This window comes from Sphaerodactylus townsendi, linkage group LG09, assembly GCF_021028975.2.
Source record: "Sphaerodactylus townsendi isolate TG3544 linkage group LG09, MPM_Stown_v2.3, whole genome shotgun sequence".
NCBI classification, from domain to species: Eukaryota; Metazoa; Chordata; class Lepidosauria; order Squamata; family Sphaerodactylidae; genus Sphaerodactylus; species Sphaerodactylus townsendi.
The window spans coordinates 64516133-64526300 of record NC_059433.1 but is presented as its reverse complement, the minus strand read 5'-3'; the positions used below and the strand labels follow the sequence as shown (position 1 = coordinate 64526300).

At 48.1% G+C, this 10168-nt stretch overlaps 1 protein-coding gene across 1 annotated transcript in view; it reads right to left on the bottom strand.

Moving 5' to 3' along the window:
- Positions 1-843: 843 nt before the first annotated feature.
- Positions 844-10168, bottom strand: part of TSNARE1 (t-SNARE domain containing 1) — a 149257-nt gene continuing 139932 nt past the window's right edge. Inside the window, exon 4 of the mRNA XM_048507934.1 lies at positions 844-972. The gene's annotated coding sequence lies outside the window, so the exon portion shown is untranslated. The remainder of the gene's footprint in view (positions 973-10168) is intronic.

The following is a 10168-nucleotide window of genomic DNA, read 5'->3' as shown; positions in this document are numbered from 1 at the left end:
CAAATCTCTTTCGCTCTTGATATAAACCAGGGATGGCGAACCTTTTTGAGACCGAGTGCCCAAATTGCAACCCAAACCGCACTTATTCATCGCAAAGGGCCAACCCGGCAATTTAACCTGAATGCTGAGGTTTTCGTTTAGAACAAACCAGTTGGCTCCCTCTTCCTCCGCCCCACCTGCTCGAGCAGGGGCCAGCCTGCTCTAGCCTCCAGCAAGTCCCGTGCACACCGCTCTGTGCTTCTCTAGCATCTCTGCCTCCTCTGTGCCCCCGCCCCCTCTGGCAGCAGTCACCCAGAACACAGGCACCAGGCTCGCTAGCCGAGTCCTCCCTGCTCACCGCAGTGCACGCACATCGTGCTCTGTGGCCCAGGCCAGCCTAGATGTGTGTGTGTGGATTTTCCGCCCCCCACATGACGAACTCTGTGTGCGCGTGCCCACACAGAGGGCTCCGAGTGCCACCTCTGGCACCCGTGCCATAGGTTCGCCATCACTGATATAAACTGTGTGCGTGATGAAATGGGTCTTTTTGGCTTCTTAAGCGCATGAACGGCCTTTTCATATGTCAGCATAACCCATGTGAGGTGGGTGTGACTGTTCTGGTTTGTCCCTTCGAGAAGACCAAACTGTTGCCTACACTGTGGCATCTTTCTGTCTACATCATTTCCTCCCATGATCCAAGGCCCCAAAGTTCAGCACAATACTATAACTCAGTTTGGAACAAGATGGGGTTTTAAAAGGATGTTCAGAAAGGGTCAGAGCCAGGTGCCAAGGTCAGCTGTTGGTGCCTCAATTGACGGAAACAGTCAGAGTGACTAAGAGGTTCCCCCCCACCCACACACACAGTTATAATTGTAGTGTTTATTGGCTACAGCACTTTAAAATGTAATATATTTTGCAAAGTTGACATTGATGCATGGCCTGAATATGGAGCGTCTTTGGCTTCTCTTCCACGGGATCATGTGATCAGCTGCCCTGCAAATGAAAGAGAAAAAAACTTATTAATATTGAACATTTTTTTGTGGAAGGAAGGAGAGAGAGAGGGAGGGAGGACGAAAGGCGAAGAAGGAAGGGAGAAATAATGGAAGGAAAGAATGAGGGAGGAAGGGAAGAATGGGAAGGAAAGAAGGAAGGAAGGGAGGGAGGGAGGGAGGGAGGGAGGGAGGGAGGGAGGGAAGAAAAAAGAAGGAAGGCAAAGAAGGAAGGGAGGAATAATGGAAGGAAAGAATGAGGGAGGAAGGGAAGAATGGGAAGGAAAGAAGGAAGGAGGAAGGGAGGGAGGGAGGGAAGGAAGGAAGCTTTTTGATATACAGTGAGTTGTTGCCAATGCAGCATCTTCCACTAGACAGCCACTGGGTAGCATTCTTTTTAGGAAAAATGCTGAATGCTGAACAGACTTTGGAGTACTCATGTGAACAAAAACTCTTTTAAGATGATCAAAACAAAACCTTTGTGTGGAAGCAACTTGAAACTGGGGACAAACAGCAGAAACAAATATATTTTAAAAAATCAGACCATCAGTCCATCAAGGCCAGTGCTATCTATTCAGCTCTGCAGGGTCCCAAACGAAGGTCTTTCACAACACCTACAGCATCTACTGCCAGATCCTTTTATCTGGCGTTTCCTCCCACCTGGCTTCTGATGTAACCTTTTTATAATACAGGAAGACACAGAGCTGCCACCACTCCCATTTTGAGACAGTCTGCATACAGCAGATCATGGTGAGTCCTGATAGACTAGGGTCAGGGAGATTGCATCTGGTTGACTGAGATGCTTTCCTAGCAAATTGTAATTGCTACAAGATACATCTAACTAGCCTGCTTTATGTTACCATTGCTGCTCTAGTACATCCTTCCCTTGATCTTTGCTTTATGGCTTCACATGCTGAGTAGATAACTAGGCTTACCCCTGACATTTTTGGTCTCAAGGGAAACGGGATGTTTCCATTGTCCTGTGGGCACAGGATGCCAGGTGGCTATGTTTCTTATCTCTTGCTGACCTTGGGGCACCTTAGCTCCAAACTAACTCTTTCTCAAATTCTTTGGAAAAACGGGAGTGGGGACAAACATCAGAATAAGAAGATAGCAAAAGTCAGGTTTTACACGCACACACATGCATGCACGCACACACATGCACACAGAGCTTTAGGTGTGAATTTAGTGTCTCCAACAAAGGGAATCGCAAATTCAACACAACAGCCCCTTCCACACATGCGGAATAATGCTCTTTCAATCCACTTTCACAATTGTTGGAAAGTGGATTTTGTTATTCCACACAGTAAAATCCAGCTTCAAAGTACACTGAAAGTGGATTGAAAGTGCATTATTCCGCATGTGCGGAAGGGGCCAACATGGATGGAAAACAACCCTGCATTTGGGCTTTTGTAGCCAGCTTTAATATAACATCAGCTTACTCTGAGAACCACATCCCTGGTAGCACAAATCTCTCCAACTCTGGCTTTGTAAGAGGCCTTCCTTTGTAGATAATTGCCAAGTGTTTTTTTTTCCCCTGTACAGCTTGAGATACAGTCACACGGCAAACACACAATATCCTCTCAAAAGCCATTCTTCTCCGAATTTGCCAGTTATGCTGAAAAGCAATACACCATGTACTGGGTGTACTGGCAAAAAATAGCGATGTACCATGTAACAAGTTAATAAAGCTTCATTACAACAACAACAATGTACAAAAATACATAGAGTATTATAAACAACAACCTACGCTACCCCTGAGTTTGGATGGGGCTGCCCAGCTGCTATCCTAAGACTCCTTTCCTGGGATTATCCCCATTGAATACAATGGAATTTATTAGTAAGTAAGACTGCTTAGGATTGCTGTCATCCACATGGCTACTGCTTGTCTTTTCCTGAGAGGTCAATTGTTGCTTTTTATCCATTGCAGGGTGACAAGAGGGATGCAGTCAAAGGTTGCTACATTTGATAAGAATGTAAGGGCAGCAAGGACAACTGAGACTGAGGACAGTGAAGAAGTAGAAGGAAGAAGAAAGAAGAAGAAGCAGAGAAGGGGGAAGGAGAAGGAAGAAGGATGAAGAAGAAGCTGAGGATGAGGAAGGAGGAGGAAGAAGAAAGAGGAAGAAGAGGAGAAGGAAGAAGGAGTAGGAGGAAGAAGAAGAAGCAGAGGAGGGGGAAGAAGGAGAAGGATGAAGAAGAAAGAGGAAGAAGAGGAGAAGGAAGGAGTAGGAGGAAGAAGAAGCAGAGGATGAGAAAGTAGGAGGAGGAGGAAGAAGAAGCAGAGGATGAGAAAGTAGGAGGAGGAGGAAGAAGAAAGATGAAGAAGAGGAGAAGGAAGAAGTAGGAGGAAGAAGAAGAAGCAGAGGATGAGGAAGGAGGAGAAGGAGGAAGAAGAAAAAGAGAAGGGAGGAGGAGGAAGAAGAAGCAGAGGAGGGGGAGAAGAGAAGGACAAGAAAAAAGAAGTAGGAGGAAGAAGAAGAAGCAGAGGAGGGGGAAGAAGGAGAAGGAAGAAGGATGAAGAAGAAGTAGAGGAGGAGGAAGGAGAAGGAGGAGGAACAAGAAAAAGAGAAGAAGGGAGGAGGAGGAAGAAGAAGCAGAGGAGGGGGAGAAGAGAAGGACAAGGAAAAAGAAGTAGGAGGAAGAAGAAGAAGCAGAGGAGGGGGAAGAAGGAGAAGGAAGAAGGATGAAGAAGAAGTAGAGGAGGAGGAAGGAGAAGGAGGAGGAACAAGAAAAAGAGAAGAAGGGAGGAGGAGGAAGAAGAAGAAGAGGAGGGGGAGAAAAAGAAGGATGAAAAAGAAGCAGAGGATGAGGAAGGAGGAGGAGAAGGAGAAAGAAGGAAGAAGAACATAGAAGAAGAAGAGGGAGAAGAAAATAGAATGGATGAAAAGCTGCAGCTGCCACTGCCGCCTACGCAACAATGTTTTAGCTTAGCTAAGTTGTGAGCGCATCCTCCAAGGAGGACGTCTGTGGTTACAAGTAGAAACAGCCCTTGGACTCCATCTTCAAGCCTCGGGAAAAGAGGGAGGTCAAAAACGCCAGCCAGACGCAGTCTAACTCCAAGCGACGTTAAACAGATGGCGTTGGGAGCGTTGAGGCAATTGCTCGGCTGGACTCCGACCTCCTGCGGTTTCAGCTGCGGTTACTTTTGCTCAGCAAGGAGCCGTGGCCGTGTTCCCATGTTTATTTTTAACAGATGAGCCACACTGCCCGGAGGGGCTGCGAGGTTGTTATCTTAATAGCGAGTAATATTTGCAAGCAAATAATAAGAGACGGAAGCCTGGGGCACGGGCCTCCCTCCTGTTGCCTGCCAGAACACATCCCTCTGTGGAAGGGACTAGATGCCCTCCTCTACTCCTTTGGAGGAGGAGGAGGAGGAGGAGGAGGAGGAGGAGGAGGAGGAGGAGGAGGAGGAGGAAGAAGAAGAAGAAGAAGAGGAGGAGGAGGAGGAGGGGAGGGAGAAGAAGAAGAGGAGGAGGAAGAAGAAGAAGAGGAGGAGGAGGGAGAGGAGGAAGAAGAAGAAGAAGAGGAGGAGGAGGAGGAGGAGGAGGAGGAGGGAGAAGAGGAGGAGGGAGAAGAAGAAGAAGAAGAAGAAGAAGAGGAGGAGGAGGAGGAGGAAGAAGAAGAAGAGGAGGAGGAGGAGGAGGAGGGAGAAGAGGAGGAGGGAGAAGAAGAAGAAGAAGAAGAAGAAGAAGAAGAGGAGGAGGAGGAGGAGGAGGAAGAAGAAGAAGAAGAGGAGGAGGAGGAGGAGGAGGAAGAAGAAGAAGAGGAGGGAGAAGAAGACGAAGAAGAAGAAGAAGAAGAAGAAGAAGAGGAGGAGGAGGAGGAGGAGGAGGAGGAAGAGGAGGAGGAGGAGGAAGAAGAAAAAGAAGAGGAGGAGGGAGAGGAGGAAGAAGAAGAAGAGGAGGAGGAGGAGGGGGGAGAAGAGGAGGAGGAAGAAGAAGAAGAGGAGGAGGAGGAGGAGGAAGAAGAAGAAGAAGAAGAAGAAGAGGAGGAGGAGGAGGGAGAGGAGGAAGAAGAAGAGGAGGAGGAGGAGGGGGGAGAAGAGGAGGAGGAAGAAGAAGAAGAGGAGGAGGAGGAGGAGGAGGAGGAGGAGGAGGAGGAGGAGATGGTTTTTATGCCCCGCTTTTCTCTAACTTCAAGGAGTTTCAAAGAGGCTTACAAACACCCTTCCCTTCTCCTCTTCCCGACGGACACCTTGTGAGGTGTCTGTCTGAGAGAGTTTAGAGAGAACTGTGAGTGGCCCAGGGTCAACCAGCAGACGTCATGCAGAGGGGTGGGGAATCAAACACGATTCTCTGGATTAGAGACCGCTGCTCATGTGGAGGAGGGCGGAATCAAATCTGGTTCTCCAGATTGCTGCCCACCACTCTTAACCAATACACCGTGCTGGAAAGCTTCCCACAGGAGAACATGATGGGGCCATTGTTGACTTTATGACAACTACACTGAGAATGGCCCTTCTTGAGTTTTCCCCCCAGGAACAGGCTAGTGTGTAGAGTGTGCAGAGCAATTGCTATTGGTTGTTGTGGGTTTTCCGGGCTATGTGGCTGTGGTCTGGTAGATAGCAATTGCTGTGTTTGTGGCCTCCATTGTCCCATAAACAGCTTCCACCAAACCAGTGGGGCACATTGGTTCTCCACCAATTGGTTTGGATTCACAGTGGACTCTACCCCATCACCCCAAATTAAAAAGACAAGGTAGTTGTGGTGTTAAAAGCTTCTACTTGAGAGCCTGGAGAGTTGCGGCCAATCAGAGTAGGCAAGACTGACCTTGTTAGCCTGATTCAACATAAGGCAGATTCATGGGTTCTACATGCCATCGTTCGATAGTGGTTAGGAGCTGAGGACTCTAATCTGGAGAACCGGGTTCGATTCCCCACTTCTTCATGTGAGCAGCAGACTCTTATCTAGAGAGCCGAGATTTAATTCCACACTCCTCCACATGAGCAATGAATGCTAACCTGGAGAACTGGATTTGATTCTCTCCTCCTCATGAGCAGTGGAGTCTAATCTGGAGAACCATGATTAATTCCCTACTGCTCTAGAGAAGAAGAAGAAGAAGAAGAAGAAGAAGAAGAAGAAGAAGAAGAAGAAGAAGAAGAAGAAGAAGAAGAAGAAGAAGAAGAAGAAGAAGAAGAAGAGGAGGAGGAGGAGGAGGAGGAGGAGGAGGAGGAGGAGGAGGAGGAGGAGGAGGAAGAAGAAGAAGAGGAGGAGGAGGAGTTTGGATTTATATCCCCACTTTCTCTCCTGTAAGGAGACTCAAAGGGGCTTACAAACTCCTCCCCCCCCCACAACAAACACCCTGTGAGGTGGGTGGGGCTGAGAGAGCTCCGAAGAACTATGACTAGTCCAAGGTCAACACAGTTGGAGTGCACAAGCTAATCTGGTTCACCAGATAAGTCTCCACAGCTCAAGTGGCAGAGCAGAGAATCAAACCTGGTTCTCCATATTAGAGTGTATCTGCTCTAACCACTACACCACGCTGGCTCTACATGAGAACCAGAATGGTGTACTGGTTAAACTGCTGGAGCAGGGTCCGGAAGACTCAGGTTTGAATTCGCACTCTTGTCACGGAACTTGCTGGGTGTCCTGGGCCCCGTCGCATACTCTCAGCCCATCCTACTACGCAGGACCGTTGTGAGGATTCAATCCAGAAAAGGAGAACAATGTAAGATGCCTTGGATCCCTGTTGTGAAGAAAGTAAGACTATAAATGAAGTAAACAAGTAAATCACGTCAGCTCCTTGCTCAATACAGATCATTCTCTACCCTAATCACAGCAGCCAAGAAAACATGCTCCCCCCTGTATTTTTCTCTCCCATTTGAATGGGGCCACTTGGCACACTACCTGTATTGCTTAATAAACCCTGTTCAAAGGAGAGCCATAATGCTCGCCAGGTTTAATGTTATGCCTTCTGCCTTGTTACATGGCAGATTTAATAAGCAAGAAAAGGCTAAAAGATTGTGCCCATGTAACGATGGCTCAGTTGAATCTCTGGCCCATTCAAGGAAATCAGATCTGTGAATCTTACTCCTTTACATTTACCCCATCTCCCCGATTTAATTAGATTACACTACTTGTTGGACAACCCTGATCCTTCTCTCTGTACGATAGTGGCAGACTTTCTCCTGGAAATTACTAAACGCCAGTAGATTTCCTTCGACCTGTATTGTATATGCTTTTTAATCCATTTTTTTATTATTGTTGTACTGTTGTCTATGCCAATAAAGGCTTGCTTCTCTCAATACAGACCATTCGAACCACGGAGAAGGACATGGTAAAGGATTGTGGGTAAGTCAGATGAGAATCCAAAAGTCAGACAGCTTGACTTTGCTTGTTGCTGGACGAGAGAAATCTTTGAGACCCCCCCTAATCAAAACGATTAAGACAGGTCAAAACAAGAAGAGGGCAAATCGTTCTTGGTATGATATGAAATTTCCAAATACACACGAACGCGATTCATGCTCCTCTCTTGGCTGAGCTCCCTGATTTGTGTTGAACTTTTCCCCTCTCTGCCAAGCCCCGTCATGTCTGATATCCCTTCCTCCCCTCCCCGCACGCAGAGCACCATCTGTTTCCGAGGAGGTCGGAGCAACTGGTTTGGAACTAAGCAGATGCAACACTCCCCGCAGACGGAAAACTAGCATCAGGTTGGGCTAGAACGTTTCTTCTTGACGTACACCCTGGGGCTGCTGGCGCTGGGTTAGGAAATTCCTAGAGATTTGAGGGTGACGCTGGGGGGAGTCGAGTTTGAAGAGCAGAAGGATCTCAGGAGAGCATGATGCTATACGACGTCTGCCTCAGAGCTGACATTCCTTCCTGGGAAAGTTGTCTCTGTAGTATGGAGGGGAGCTGTAATCCAGACCTCACCTGGATGCGAAATAAACGCTACGCTGCACCAAAATGCATAAAGAAGGAGAAGAGTTTGGATTTATCTCCCCCTTTCTCTCCGGTAAGGAGGCTCAAGGGGGCTTATAATCTCCCCCCCCCCACAACAAACACCCAAGGTCATCCAGCTGGCGTGTGTTGATTGCACAAGCTAATCTAGTTCCCCAGATAAGCCTCCACTGCTCAAGTGGCAGAGCGGGGAATCAAACCCGTTCCCCCAGATTAGAGTGCACCCGCTTTTAATCACCACGTCACTGCTGTATCAATACCTGTAAGTCTTTAACTCCGATAGTCCCTCAAATAATTCGTATTCTTTCTCTATTTGTACAGATAATAACGCAAGATAATCCAGCTCAGAAGACTGGATTGATCTTTCTCAATAAACAAAATAAACAAGGTGTTTGCTGTTGCCTCATTAAAAAAAACACCTGTTACCACATGCGGTAGAAGCCTCTTACAAATCCTGGGCTTGTGCTGTAAACAAAATACATACATTTTCTCTCTATATATATATGCCACACAAGTTAGGGCAATATAACCTCTGGATAGGTTATTATTTTGAATCACCTTCTCCGAGCCCGGTTCTCTAATTAGCTTTCTGCAAGTGCACAGATATGCTACCCCTCCGAAGGTTTCCCCAGAGAGAGAGTGGATGTTTTGTAATGTAGCTCAATAAAGAAAGGTAAGGCAGCGCTTATGCTTCTCCTGAAAACGCATGGGCAAAGTACAGCAAGTTGTAGTCAAGGTTAAGCAACCCACGTTGCTGCCAGGGCGTTTTCATGTCTCCATGCATGAAAACCAGAACCAGGGGGCATCCATTGAAAATGCTGGGGGAAGAATTAGGACTAATAAAAGGAAACACTTCTTCACGCAACGTGTGATTGGTGTTTGGAATCTGCTGCCACAGGAGGTGGTGATGGCCACTAACCTGGATAGCTTTAAAAAGGGCTTGGACAGATTTATGGAGGAGAAGTCGATCTATGGCTACCAATCTTGATCCTCCTTGATCTGAGGTTGCAAATGCCTTAGCAGACCAGGTGCTCGGGAGCAGCAGCAGCAGAAGGCCATTGCTTTCACCTCCTGCATGTGAGCTCCCAAAGGCACCTGGTGGGCCACTGCGAGTAGCAGAGTGCTGGACTAGATGGACTCTGGTCTGATCCAGCAGGCTAGTTCTTATGTTCTTATGTTCTTATGCAGGCAGTGAATGGAGCCTGTGGAAGCAACATAGGTTGCTGTCGCACCTTCGCACGGAGGCGTGTTTTTTTACTCACCTCTCTCTGCTGCGCAGCTACGAAGCCAGGAAGGCACGGACCTCCACAGCTATGCTGCCGTCCTTGTGCCCCTCCGTAGCTATGCAGCAGAGAGGTGGGGACTGAAAAAAAGGAAAGCGCGGCCAAATAACGCGCTTCCTGGGGCAGCCGTTCGCTTGGCCGCGGCTGCAATCCGCATTAAAACTAAAGAAGTCCTGAAGGACTTTGTAACGTTGGAGTCCTAGAACCGTGGTGGGGAACCTTTGGCACTCCAGATGCTATGGATGACAATTCCCATCAGCCCCTGGCAGCATGGCCAATTGGCCATGCTGGCAGGGGCTGATGGGAATTGTCGTCCATAATATCTGGAGTGCCAAAGGTTCCCCACCACTGTCCTAGAAGAACTCGGAGGTGACTTCAGGGTGGTGTAGGGGTTCAGAGCAGGTGTCCTGGGTTTGATTCCCCTCTCTGCCACTTGAGCTGTGGAGGCTTATCTGGGGAACCAGATTAGCTTGTGCACTCCAACACACGCCAGCTGGGTGACCTTGGGCTAGTCACAGCTCTTCCGAGCTCTCTCAGCCCCACCCACCTCACAGGATGTTTGTTGTGGGGGGAGGGAAGGGAGAGGAGATTGTAAGCCCTTTGAGTGTCCTCACAGGAGAGAAAGGGGGATATAAATCCAAACTCCTCCTCTTCCTCCTCCTTCACGGTCCTTGGTAACTCTGATTCATCCAGACTTCTTGCGGAAACCCCTTTCTTTGACCCTGCCTGTTGTTTGAATGGCAACTCCGCTGCCTCCCCACCCCCATTTCTGTGGGATCAAAGATATTTAAGAGTAAAAGTTGCTCTTCAAAGGCGACGTTTTTATTTCAGGTCACAAATGTACAAAGAGAGGCACGTTCTGAACTGCTCTCTACAGTTCTCTCCACCTGAGGCTGCATTACACTTCTAGCAGATGCCATTTGCTTAAGGAGATCTTCTTGAAGTTGAACAGATGTTGGAGTGTACAGGCTATGAAATGAAGAGAGGGAGGGAGGGAGGGGGAGAGAGATCAAAGCAAAGG